A 12809-nucleotide genomic window follows, 5' to 3' on the forward strand; every position below is an offset into this window, starting at 1 on the left:
TAAGTACTTGAATCTGCTCTCATTACAAAAATGATATAACCATATAATTCTGATGTCACAGAGAAGAGAAAAGAAATTATGAGTGAAACTATAACAAAAACTTAGTTTTCTATTATTGCTTCTTTTTAAAAATAAATGATAATCCATCATTATATATAAGAATGTTCTTGTCTGCTTATGTGATACCAATAGCTGTCATCATTTTCATCTTAATTTGCATGTACTTTGTGAGGTATCCATTTGATACAGTAGATATTTCATGTGCTGAAAAGCTAATACATGGCTATGCTCAACTTAAATGAGCAGCCCCACTACCCCCGCCCCCAATAATATAGTAGAGACTAAAATGACCCTGGATTTCATAGACATGTGTTTGCAGCTGATGGAATGGCATGCCCCTGTTTGCAGCACAGCATGAATCCTGTGCCTCAAAGCTCACAAGTGACAATTTCTCAGATAAAAAGCTTCTATATCAATGTGTAGATATTTCAAAATACTTGAATCAGAGAATTCGAATGATTCCAATTCACATGTGTTCTGTTACTGTTCAGGTGTATGACCTTGAATAAAGGTCCATTTGCCTTCACCTGTTACCAGAGAGAGAAGTCGTAGAGATTAAGAGCAGGAAGATTAATTGAAGAACTATATAGTGATTATTATAGTAACAACACCGTGAGTCCAACTAGTAGAAATGAAGTCTGGTAGAGGTTCTGAGGGAAAACTGAATGAAATTCCTCAGAGGCATTGAAGTACTGTGGAGTTAATGGGTGTGTTGACTCAAAGACAATTCAAGATGGCAGCACTTGTGTTCGGAAGCAAAGAGTAGAGAAAGTAGAGGCTAAGGGCTAGGAAAAAAGCTGCAGAGTTAGAGAAATACATTTAGTTACTGTTTGTTTGTTGTTGTAGTTATTGTTTTGAGACAGGGTCTTGCTATGTACTCCCAGCTGGCCTTAAACTGCTGTGTAGCATGTGGCTGATCTTGACCTTTTGAAATCCTACTGCCTTATTACTCCCACCCCTGACAGGTACTGGTATCATAACAGTATACTGCCACACCTAGACTTTTGTCACATTTGAATGCAACAAGTATTAAAATATAAAATTGAAAGCACAGGCTAGATGTGGTGGCCCCCTCTTGTAATTCTAGGACTTGGGACTCTGAGGTAGTGGCCATTCTATGTTATGGGGACCATGTCTCAAAAACAGAAGAGCAAGTGATTAAAACTCTAGGGTTGAATGCAGTATTCAAACTTTGAACACAGCATGTGTAAAATTATGGTATTTATTCTACTGAGCAGTTCAAAAATGTGTGCAGATCTTTTGAGTAGTTAGTAGAATGATTTGGAGGAAGAGGAAAGTAGACATAAGAAAAATCCAGAAGATGGTAATTAAAATCTGTGTTCCTTCTACTTCCCAAAACTGTGTCCACAGACTAGGTGTCTCTAAATTTGGGGGAACAGAGGGAGGTAAAGAGACAGAAATGAGAATACTGGCTGATTCTTTGTTCCTGATATGGCTAAATGTTTCCAACTAAAATGTCCAGTTCCTAGGCTAAAATGGTTAACTGCAGTATCTTCAAATGTTGATATCTTTAAAAATTGGATCTAAAGAAGACACATATGTTAAAATGTGGCCATGAGATTGAGTCTTATTCAGCTATTTTTATAAAATGAGAATCTTATACTAAGGCTCAGAGGAGAGACCATTATAAAGACAGAGAAAGGATAAATCTAAGCCAAGGAGAAGGGCCTCAGGGGAAACTCACCTGGCACACACCTTGATTGCAGACATGAGCCCCCAAGACTATGAAATGATGGATTTCTGTTGTTTAAGCTCCCTGGTCTGTGATGTTTTGCCATGGATACCCTAACAAAGCAATGTGCTGCCTTTCACAGGAATGGTGAAAACAGAACCACAGAATATCTGAACAAATTCTGAATTAGAGTAAGCAGATGTATATTAAGGTGGCTCACTTTGCAAAGGAAAATGATTATTTTCTCTTAATGACCTGATAGTTATGCTGAAAGTGCTGAGATATATAGCTATCATTTTATTTGGGGAAGTACATATACCTGTGGTATCTTACTAGTCAAGGTCATTAATGATAACTACTATAAACAAAAATCAGACCACTTTCCCCAAATTCAGTGGAACAGAATTTTATAATTTGATTCTTTATGTTTATTATGATCATTCAAAGTTAGATACGTTTTCTGTGTTTGTGTGCATTGGCACACAATCACATGTGCAAGAAAATATGTGAGTGAGAACACCAGTGTTACACTTCTGAGGACACATCTTGATGCCAAAGGAAAACTTGAGGTGTTGTTCCTCAGGTCTCATCTACCTTTTTTTTTTGAGATCGGGTCTCTCAACTGGTCTGGAGTCCACCAAGTAGTCTAGGTTGACTAGAGAGTGAATCCCATGGATTCACTTAAAGCTGTACCTGAGCTTTAAGATTATAGGTACATCTATTCACCACACCCAGCTTTTTAGTGTGTGTTTTTGTGAACAAACTCAGGTTCCCATGCTTGCACAACAAGCACTGTTACCAATTGAGCTACATTCCTAGCACAACTATGTCTTCAAGCTGTCTGGAGTTTCCCATGTTTTCTCTTGCCACCATGCTATTTTCTCCTTTGATTCTAAGCACATGGATGGAGAGAGACCGAAATGGAAGGATTGTTTTATAGCTAGTCTTGGATATCACATACTTCTTTGTTCTATACACTGTTGGCCAGAAGTCAGGTACACCATTCTATCAGATGCAAGGCACTCTAGGAAGTCTATTCTAGCTTTATACTGAGGAACAAAAGGAGAATGGAATACTCATTACATTGGTCATCATTGCATCATGGCCTATCTGACACTCAGTCTATAAAATTCTATGTAATAGAGAGGAGGGAAGAAATGGCTAACTTGAGGTAATGCATATTTCAATCAAGCTTACTGGGAAGATTTGTAGATTTAACAATAAATAGCTATAGCAATCTGGAAAGTCTGGAAGAGAAGTTAAGGAATGTTTTCACTAATTTAAGGGAGATTCATTATTATGAATAATTCTGATTATTATTAATTATTAATAATTATGAGCTTTGTATTTGAGTTTGAATCCCCAGCACCCTTGTAAAAAGCCAGCTACAGCTGTTTGTGTCTGTGACCCCAGTCTGGGAAAGAACTGTCAGTGATGTGGATCTCTAAAGCTTGCTGACCAGACATCATAGCCTAAACAAGCTTCCAGTTCAGTGATAATGCAAAATGGAGGAAAGCAATGGACAAAGACATTTAATGTCTTACTTCTCCCTGTGCCCATGTATGCACAGATCTGTATTACCATATGCTCAAACACACACACACACACACACACACACACACACACACACACACACTGCATTTACAAATTCAGAATATTATTCTTTGTGTGTATCAAATGACTTACTCTGTGGAGACCACTAGTCCATATTTGAGTATTACTAAGAGTTCAATAGTAGTTAACTAATATTTTACCTTTTTCAATAATTTCATCCTCAATATAATGGCATTTCTAGGCCCCAGAACTATTAATGTTTTTCCCATTCAACAGTGAATTTTCTCTGTCCAAAGCCCTTTATTAATCTTGTGTAGTTACAGAGTACCTCATTAACATTCTTCTCTCCTACTTTTATTTATGGCCTCTTTGTTGTGCAACAGTTTCCTCTTGAGTTTAAAACATTCCATCCAGCAGGAAGCTCCTTAAGCAGGAAGGTAAACAACTCTAAATTGTTCCAGGAAGTCCCTGAAACTGACCAGATTTACTAGGTTACTCCTTGCCAGAGTAAGATAATAAAGCTGAGCATTACACTCTGTGCAGCAGAGCTGAGTGGCAAGGAAGATCTCAAACAGGCTGAGATGCAAAAGAAGACTCTCAGACCAAACCCGCTACCAGACTGGCCGCCAGGAAGAAGAAACCATCTACACTGTTTGGAAGAGGTTTAGACCAACTGAGGCACCTGGAAAGGATACTCTTCAATCTCTTGAGCTGCTTGCAGGCTATGTGGTAATCTCCAGTTCCTGGCTTTGTGAACTGTCACCCATGCTGGATCCTGGGTTGGGCTGTCTTTGAGTCATTTCTGCTCCCATAACTAACCCTTCATCCATACTCTTGTAAGTAACCCTAATAAAACTCATTATTCTTACAGCTGGACTTTGGTGGTATCCATATGTAGTGGGTTCCCTACTTGGGGTGAATAGACATGTATGTTTCATCTCCCTAGAAAAAGTTTGTCATACAACCAATCCTATTCTTCTGTTTATGTGCTTCTGCTTTGTTTTGCTTTGCATTGTTTAGACAGTGATCTCATTTACTTTCTGTTGCTGTGGTAAAACCATGACCAAACACAATGAGGAGAGGAAAGGTTTTATTTAATCTTAAAACTCTCTGATCACACTTTATCACTGAGGAAAGACAGGGAGAATTTAGGGCAAGAACTCCTGAAGATAGGAACTGTAGAAAAGACCATGAATGGATGATGCTTACTGGTTCTGAAAGGACCAGTATCAGCACAAGATATGAGTCCTCAGCACAAAGGAGATTTATTTGTCCCAGGGGGACAAAAGGTAGAGAATAAGAGACAAAGACAGGAGATAGAGGATGAGGGAGAAGGGGAAGGGAACAAGAGAGAGGGGAAAGGGATATTTGCCCTAGAGGGACAAAGGACTGCCTCTAGATAGAGACATGGACGGGACAGACATGGCCCATAGGCAAATGGAAGTTTGTAAAGGTAAAAGGGGAACCCTGTGGAAGGCTGAGATGGTTTGTTTTGATTGGGCATGATAATTAGGGCAGCCAAAAGGGGGCTTTCTTTGATTGCTAGACTTCAATACTTTTATAGCTGTACCTTAGTAGTCAACTCCAAGAGGAGGAAGTGGCAGAAAAAGGGAAAGAGACCTGGGTGGCTAGCTTTTGGAATGTAATCTAATGGTTTTTAACTATGCAGAGGGATTGGGGTAAGGTCAAAGGCAGCCAGAGCTATGTTTTCCATGCTCGGGCCACTAGAACCCTGTAGGCTTGCTTTCTCTGGTTCACTCATCTTGCCTTCTTATACAACTTAGCACCACTTGCCCAGAAGTGGTACTGACCATAGAGACCTGGATGCTTCCACATCAGTCATCAATCAAGAAAATACCTCACAGACTTGCCTATAGGCCAATGTAGTGAAGGCATTTTCTCAATTGAGGTTCCCTTTCCCCAGATGCCCCTAGATTTTGTCAAGTTGACAGAATAAATAAATAAAAACTAAAACAAAACAGAAGCCAATAACTAGCACAGTCTCAACTTGTGCCCTAGCCTAGCCTGGAATTCACTGTCTAGCTCATGGTGATCATCAGTCCTCTGACTTTCTAGTGTGGTGATTATAGGCATGAGACATCATGCCTGGTTCTTCTACTTGTTAATTCTTCTTTCTTCATACAAATGGATGGCTTAACCCTTGCCTTCCTCATTTGCTTTATTCACACTTCATGGATGTTCTGTGAGGATTGGTGAGGTGATGGCAGGAGAGTTGTACATGCCTACAGTAGGCAAGGCTTTTTTTTTTTTTTTAATCTTTCAAGAATAGGCTTTTACAAAGCAGGCCAGAAGAACTTAGCATAATACCAAATATATAACAAAGCCTAATAAAAGTCAGCCATTAATATTACTACCATTGAATAGGTGAGACAGTTGATTAGTTTGATCTGTTTGGGAGGCAACTAGGCAGTGGGACTGAGTCCTGTGCTCATTGCATGAGTTGGGTGTTTGAAACCTAGAGCTTATGCAGGGACACTTGGCTCAGTCTGGGAGGAGGGGACTGACTGGACCTGCCTGGACTGAGTCTACCAGGTTGATCTCAGTCCTCGGGGGAGGCTTTGCCCTGGAGGAGGTGGGAATGGGGGTGGGCTGGGAGTAAGGGGAGGGGGTGGTAGGGTGGAGAACAGGGGAACCCATGGCTGATATGTAGAATTGAATGGTATTGTAAAATAAAATAAAAGGAACAAAAAAGAAAAAATATTACTACCATCATGAATATTATTTGTAAAAACTGAAAACAACCTTGGTCCTTCAAGGGTACACAAAATTAACAGCTAATGTGAGTTATCTCAAGTAATGATGATCAAAAACAAAAACAAACAATCCCCCCAAACTCTGAAACGAAACCAAGCTGTGTCTCTTTCTCTGGTTTCATATTTCAGGGTGGGTCTCCTTAGCAGTGACTGTGTTATAGCATGAATCTTAAAAGTTCTTATTAATAAAATCAAACCTGAGCCAGGTATTGGGGTGAACTGGAAGATCAGAGAACCAGAACAACCCACAGCTAACCTCACCTGGCCAACTTCTCAGCTGGTCTTGTTTCCTCAGACTGGAAGCCTCTGTGTCCTCATATCTGAATGGCTCTCAGCTGAACTGTGCTGCTCAAAACCTAAAAGCTTAACCAGCCAAATGCTTCTAGTTTCTGTTCCTCATGCCTTATATACCTTTCTGCTTTCTACCACCACTCCCTGGGATTAAAGACTCGCTTTCTGGGATTAAAGGCATGTGTCATCATGCCTGGCTGTTTCCAATGTGGCCTTGAACTCACAGAGATCCAGAGGGATTTCTACCTCTGGAGTGCTAGGATTAAAGGTTTGCCACCATTTTCTAGCCTTTGTATCTAGTGGCTGTTCTGTCTCTGACCCCAGATAGATTTATTAGGGTGCACAATATTTTGGGGAACACAATACCACCACACTGTGTCACCTGATGGCCGCTAATAGCAAACCAGGACACACAGTTGTCTTCCTGTTTACAACACTGTTACTTAGATTTTTGTCTAGCAGAATAATATAATAGAATCAATTTTAGAATGGCTTAAATATCATATAATGGTCTTCTCATTCCTTTATGCATTCTCTGCCCAGACCACTATTAAGGTCAATTACATAACATCCCATTGTGAACTGAATTGAGACATATGGGAGGAAGAAAGCCTTGTTTGGCATTTGGTTTTGGTATAAAGGAGACATTCTTCAAATTGGCATTTATTGAAATACAGTTTCTTTGATTATGATGAAAAATTCAGGAATTTATGGATTACATCATTTCGGGGAAAATAAATTTATTTTGTCATTTTTATTTCCTGGTAGGGTGAGACAGCAGCTATTTTATTTATTTATTAAAATGTGTGTGGTCCTTTGTTACAAGACAAAATGGATGACAGGCAGACACTGCCATGTCATCCCTGAAGCCATGAAGTACAAAATCAACTGGTTATAATTCTGCATGCAGTTTTCATGGTGATTGAGAATTTGATTCTTCTGGTGACAAGAGATGTCCAGGTGGAGCTCTGTCTCTCCATTATTTGTAAATTTCATTTAGATCACCTTTATGTGTATGTGTTTTAGGTAGCTTCTACTGTATTAGTGTCCATACTGCCCCTTACTTTTAGATGTCTCTCCCTGTATTCACTCCCTTGGCCTCCTCTCACCACCCCCACTTGATCCTTCCTTTCCAGCACCCCTCCATCCATCTGTTACTATCTATTTTATTCCCTTTTCCTATAGCACCTACTATACCACCTAGTTCCTTACTCTATACCTAACCTCTACAGTTCTAAGGATTGTAACTTAGTTATCGTTATTTAACAGTTAATGTCCGTATATAAGTGATTACATACGATATTTGTGTTTCTAGGTCTGGGATATCTCACTCGGGATGATTTTTTTCTATTTCCATCCATTCACCTGTGTTGTTGTTGTTTTTTTAACAGCTGGGTAATACTCCATTGTTTAAATATACCACGTTTGCTTTATCCATTCTTTTGTTGAGGGACATCTAGGCTGTTTCCATTTTCTGCCTTTTATGAATAGAGCAGTAATGAGTATGGTTGATCAAGTATCTCTGTGGTAGGAATGAAATGTATATGCCCAAGAGTGGTATAGCTGGGTCTTGAGGTAGATCAGTTCTCATCTTCCTGATGAGATTATTTCCTGATTTCCACAGTAGCTGTATTAATTTGCACTCTGACTAGCAATAGATGAGTGTTCCCCTTACTCCACATCCTAGCCAGCATGAACTGTTACTTATTTTCTTGATCTTAACCATTCTGATGGGTGTAAGAATGAAGCTTCCAGTACCAGGATCGAATTATATCTAATTGAGTTGTTGGCCAAAAGGTTCCTACAGGAATCCCCAGACAACTCAGGATGTTGCCAAGAGTATTGGTTGCTGTTCACAAACTGACAGCAAGGCCCCATTGCTGAAGACAGCACCTACACAACTCATTAAACATAGAGGAATTGAACTAGTGCTTACATAGAGTCATACAAAGACACTCCTGTGTTCTAGTGTCTCTGGTACAGAAAGGTACTCTGCATGATACCGAACGAGAAATGTAAACACCAAACCAACCACAAAACCTTTGATCTACAATCGTGTCATGCCTGCAAGAAATGTTAGAGCAGTGGTGGCACAAAGCTTGTGGGAGTAAAACTAATATCTGATTAGTGTTAAGGCCCACTCTACAAGATGGAACTCATAACTGACACTGCTTGAATGACCAAGAAGCTGAGACTAGATAGCCAGGGGCCTAGGGTAAAAATCAAATACTAATGTTATTATTGTTTTAAAGTAGCGATTGTAGCAGTAGAAGAGGAATTTGGCAGCTACCTTACCTGTTCATGGAGTGGGATCTGTACCAACATTTGGAATAGAGGCTCTCACCTTAGACTGGAAAAACGAGGAAATCTCCACTGGGACCACAATCATGGCTGTGCAGTTTGATGGGGTTGGGGTTCCAGGAGCAGACTGCAAAATGACCACTTGATCCTGCATGGCCAAGTAGTGAACTGACCTACAAGAAAAACAGCAAGGCAATTTACTCCATAAGAACCACTGGATCCTAAATTGCCAAGTAGCCACTGACTGGCAAGCTGGCCCCTATCCATGACCATATCTTCTGCTGCCACTCAGGCTTAGTAGCTAATACCCAAGCAATAGCTGATGCTGTCACTTATTAGATTGGTTACCATGGAACTGAATGAGCCTCCACTAGAACACACAGCCGCTAGTCTCTTTAAGGAGATGTGTTATCAATACAGAAAAGATCTAATGGCAAGAATCACCATTGCAGGCTGGGACTCTCAGGAAGGAGGGCAGGTGTATTCAATTGTAATGGAGAATATGATGGTAAGGTAGTCCCTTGCCATTGTAGGCTCCAGGAGCTCATTTGTCTATGGATATGTTGATGCTGCCTATCAGAAAGGCATGACCAAGGACAAATGCCTGCAATTTCCTGTCAATACTCTTGCTTTGGTTATGGAATGGGATAGCTTCAGTGGTGGGGTGATCTGCTTGGCAGTCATTTCAGAATCAAGGGTAGGGCACCGAGTACTTTAGGGAGACCAGATGCCCAAGTTCACTATTGCTTCTTTACCACCTACCTGAATCCCAGTATTATAGGGTGTAATAAAAGATATTCATACTGTTATAAAAGTTAATAAACAGTTTGTCAAAGAGGGGGCAAATAGCAATAAAATGCCTCCTAATGACATTGTGCTATACTCATAGATTAGTGCCTTGCTCAGCCATCACTAGAGAAGCTTCCTCCTGTAGCAGCTGGCAACAAATACAGAAACCCAGTCAGATATCATGCAGATCGTGAGATTTGGAACACTAAGCCCTAAATAGGATGTCTCTATCTAATCCCTTCCCTCAGGACTCAAACAACCCCATGGAAGAAGAGACAGAAATAGTTTAATAGCCAGAGGGAATGGAGGATACCAAGACAACAAGACCTTCTAAATTAAAATAAGCAAAGCTCATATAGAGTCACAGAGCCCAAGGCAGCATTTACAGGCCCATACCAGATCCTCTGCATATGTATTATGGCTTCCAGTTTAGTGATTTTATTGTATTCCTGAGTGTGTGAGAGTGGGTCTCTAATTCTTGTTCCTTCTCTTGGGCTCTTTTCCCTATGCTTGTTCAACTCCAGTGTGATAGTTTTTGTTTTGTCTTGCTATGATTTATTTAATATTTTATTATTATCCTTTTAAAACAAAGAATTGATTCTTTTACTGACTTCTGTTGATGTAAATAATACCACTGTTTTCTTCAATATTAGAAGAAATGAAATAGAAAAATCTTCTCTAATATTTCTATGATTGACTTGATTCTGACTGTGTCTTATGAATATCAAGGCTAAGGGGCCATCCATCAATCCATAACAGTTTGCCTCTCAGAATAAAAAAAATTTTGGTTGTAACTTGGTCAGCTACCATGTCAAACTTGAATTTTTTAAGGGCCTCGATGAAATGACTATTTATAAGAATACAGACAGCTACATTGAAGTATTTGTTAAGGGGAGAAAAGTACCCTTAGGGAGAGCATTTTACCTCTGAAGAGTGATACCTGAAATTGGAAGGCATTTTTTTCACCCCTAAAGCATTAGTTTTAGCATGGCAAGCCAGCAGCATATCTTGCCTGTGACATCTCACTCATAGCAGGATTCTCCACTTTCATTCAAGGCCGGAGTGGGCCTCCAAACAGTACTGTTATCTGAGCTGGATTTGAGATGAAAAGGATTCCTATTATGGCCCAAACTGAAAATCTCCACAGGATACCACTTGGTTAGAATTGGGCTGTTAAGAGGCAGTGAATCTCTTTAACTCCAGATAAGAGAGGAAATATTGTTTCTTGAATATATTCAAGATGGGCTCTGTGACTTTTATCCTAACTACTTTAAATCACACAAGAAACTTTGAGATATGTTAATGATCCATTTATCCTAAACATTCAGAAAATAATAAAAGTCTTTTGAGAGCAGGCAATATGTTTAATAAATGCACACTGTGCTTTTAGGTGTGTGTGAGTGAGTGCAAGTGTATATATTTGAATTCGATGATGATTCAGATGGCATTACAGTCTATTTCTTCAATCTATGAAACACTGGAATAATTAATAAATTTCATCTCAGCCATCACTTGTGCATTCAGCTAATTCTTAGCTCAGATACAGCATTGTCAATTGTTTGCTGTGTGCCTGTGTGGATTTCTCCATTTCCTTTTAAATTCATGTAAGTTTGCATTACCATGTCACCATAACATATGTTTTACTGTCATGGTGATTTCTCCAGAAATGTGAAGTAAAGATAAAAGGGTTTGCTTTGTAGATGAGGTATTTCTTAGTTCATAACATGCTATTTCTTACTTTTTTTTTTCTGTCTCCATTCCTTTTATTTAGTTTAGAAAAGCCACTGTTGCCTCTTGTTATAGCATTGGTATTTTCTCAATTAAATATGCACCATAGTTGCTCTCATGAATAATACAGGCTTGGGTGCTTTGAAAATTTGTTTTGTATTTTTTTTTTTGTAATGTTTTGTTTTAAGGTAGCATTTTAGTAAAGACACATCTCTTGGGAATCAAGAGCAAAACCAAAGCCATCTATCTTTGACAAATACACACAACCGTGCCTATTGACAGTAGTAAGTACACCATTGGTGATGTTCCCCACGACTGGAATTCCATTTAACCGCCAATTCCCAAGGAGCCCGCTTCACTTACGAAAGGATGTGAACAAAACCACAGTCATTATTCCAGGGCTTATATTGTACCTTCTCTCTTTGTGGCATTTCTAAATGGGGCTGTTTCACCTTACATCTTTGATCACATGATGGTGAGAAAAACCCATAACTTAAAGGATAGGAGTTTATTGGCCTAAAAGTAAAACAGAACAAAACACTTGGGCTTCTTATAGTATTTTACAGGAAACCTCTTCTGACCCTCCTGTAAACAGTCCTTTTGGTGAAGTCCCATTTTATGTTGGTTTGCTCTGTCATCGGTGTGGAGTTATGGCTGGAATAAATTCCTGTTGAGGGTTTGAAGGTTGGCATGGGAATCCTTTCTTTTCGGGATCTTATAATGGATGTGTGTAATTCGTCAAGTGGGGAATATATGCCATGCTTTATTCACAAACTTTCAGAAAAGCTAATTGCCCACTACCACTTTCAAAATCTAGCAAAACTGGTGATGTTTTCTTTATGTTTAAATGTTTATACTTGCCCAATTTTTATTTTTTGAACCATCTGAAGAAGAATTACTAAGTTAAGCTTTGCAAATATCATGTTAGCAAAGTCAAAATTATTTCAGAAGCATTTTTAAGTATTTTAACATCTTGCTGTTTATGCTCTACAACATATTTTGGGGGAAACATTTTATATTTTAACTATATTTGAATTGTATAGGACCCACACTAATTAAAGCACAGCTAGGTTTGTAGGTAGTATCAGAGTAGAAGAAAAATATCAAGTTGTCTTTTACTTTAATTGAATACCATTTAATGAAAATTTGTGTTTTCTCTATTTTTTTGATGAGTCTATTTCTCAAAGAATATGGAAAATCTCAAAAATGTATTTTCTAAATGAGGACTTATCAGTATAAGCATGTTCTTTGTTTATATTTCTTTTTTCAATTATTACTGTTTTTTAATTACACTATATACATTTATTCATTTCTTTTCTGTTTTCATTTTTTCTGTCTTTGTTTTTATTTTCTTCTCTTTCTTTTGAGACAGGGTTGCACTGTGTAGTCTAAGCCAGCTTCCTACTCAAGATCCTTCTACCATAGGCTCTTGCATTCAGGGATTAGAGACAAGTAATACCACACTGGCCTGTGATACTTTGTGTGTATTTTTATTCTATCATGTTACATAGGTACTTGTAAAAAATTAACATCATTGTTTTCTGCCCATTATATCTGACCTTTACTTGAAAGAACCGGTATAATAATGGATAAAATGCCATAAGACAAACATTTTCTAT

At 38.8% G+C, this 12809-nt stretch overlaps 1 pseudogene; it reads left to right on the forward strand.

The window, feature by feature from the left end:
* Positions 1-9439, forward strand: part of LOC114695389 — a 91184-nt pseudogene extending 81745 nt beyond the window's left edge.
* The last annotated feature ends 3370 nt before the right edge of the window (positions 9440-12809 follow it).

Source organism: Peromyscus leucopus, chromosome 3 (assembly GCF_004664715.2).
Source record: "Peromyscus leucopus breed LL Stock chromosome 3, UCI_PerLeu_2.1, whole genome shotgun sequence".
Classification (NCBI taxonomy): Eukaryota; Metazoa; Chordata; class Mammalia; order Rodentia; family Cricetidae; genus Peromyscus; species Peromyscus leucopus.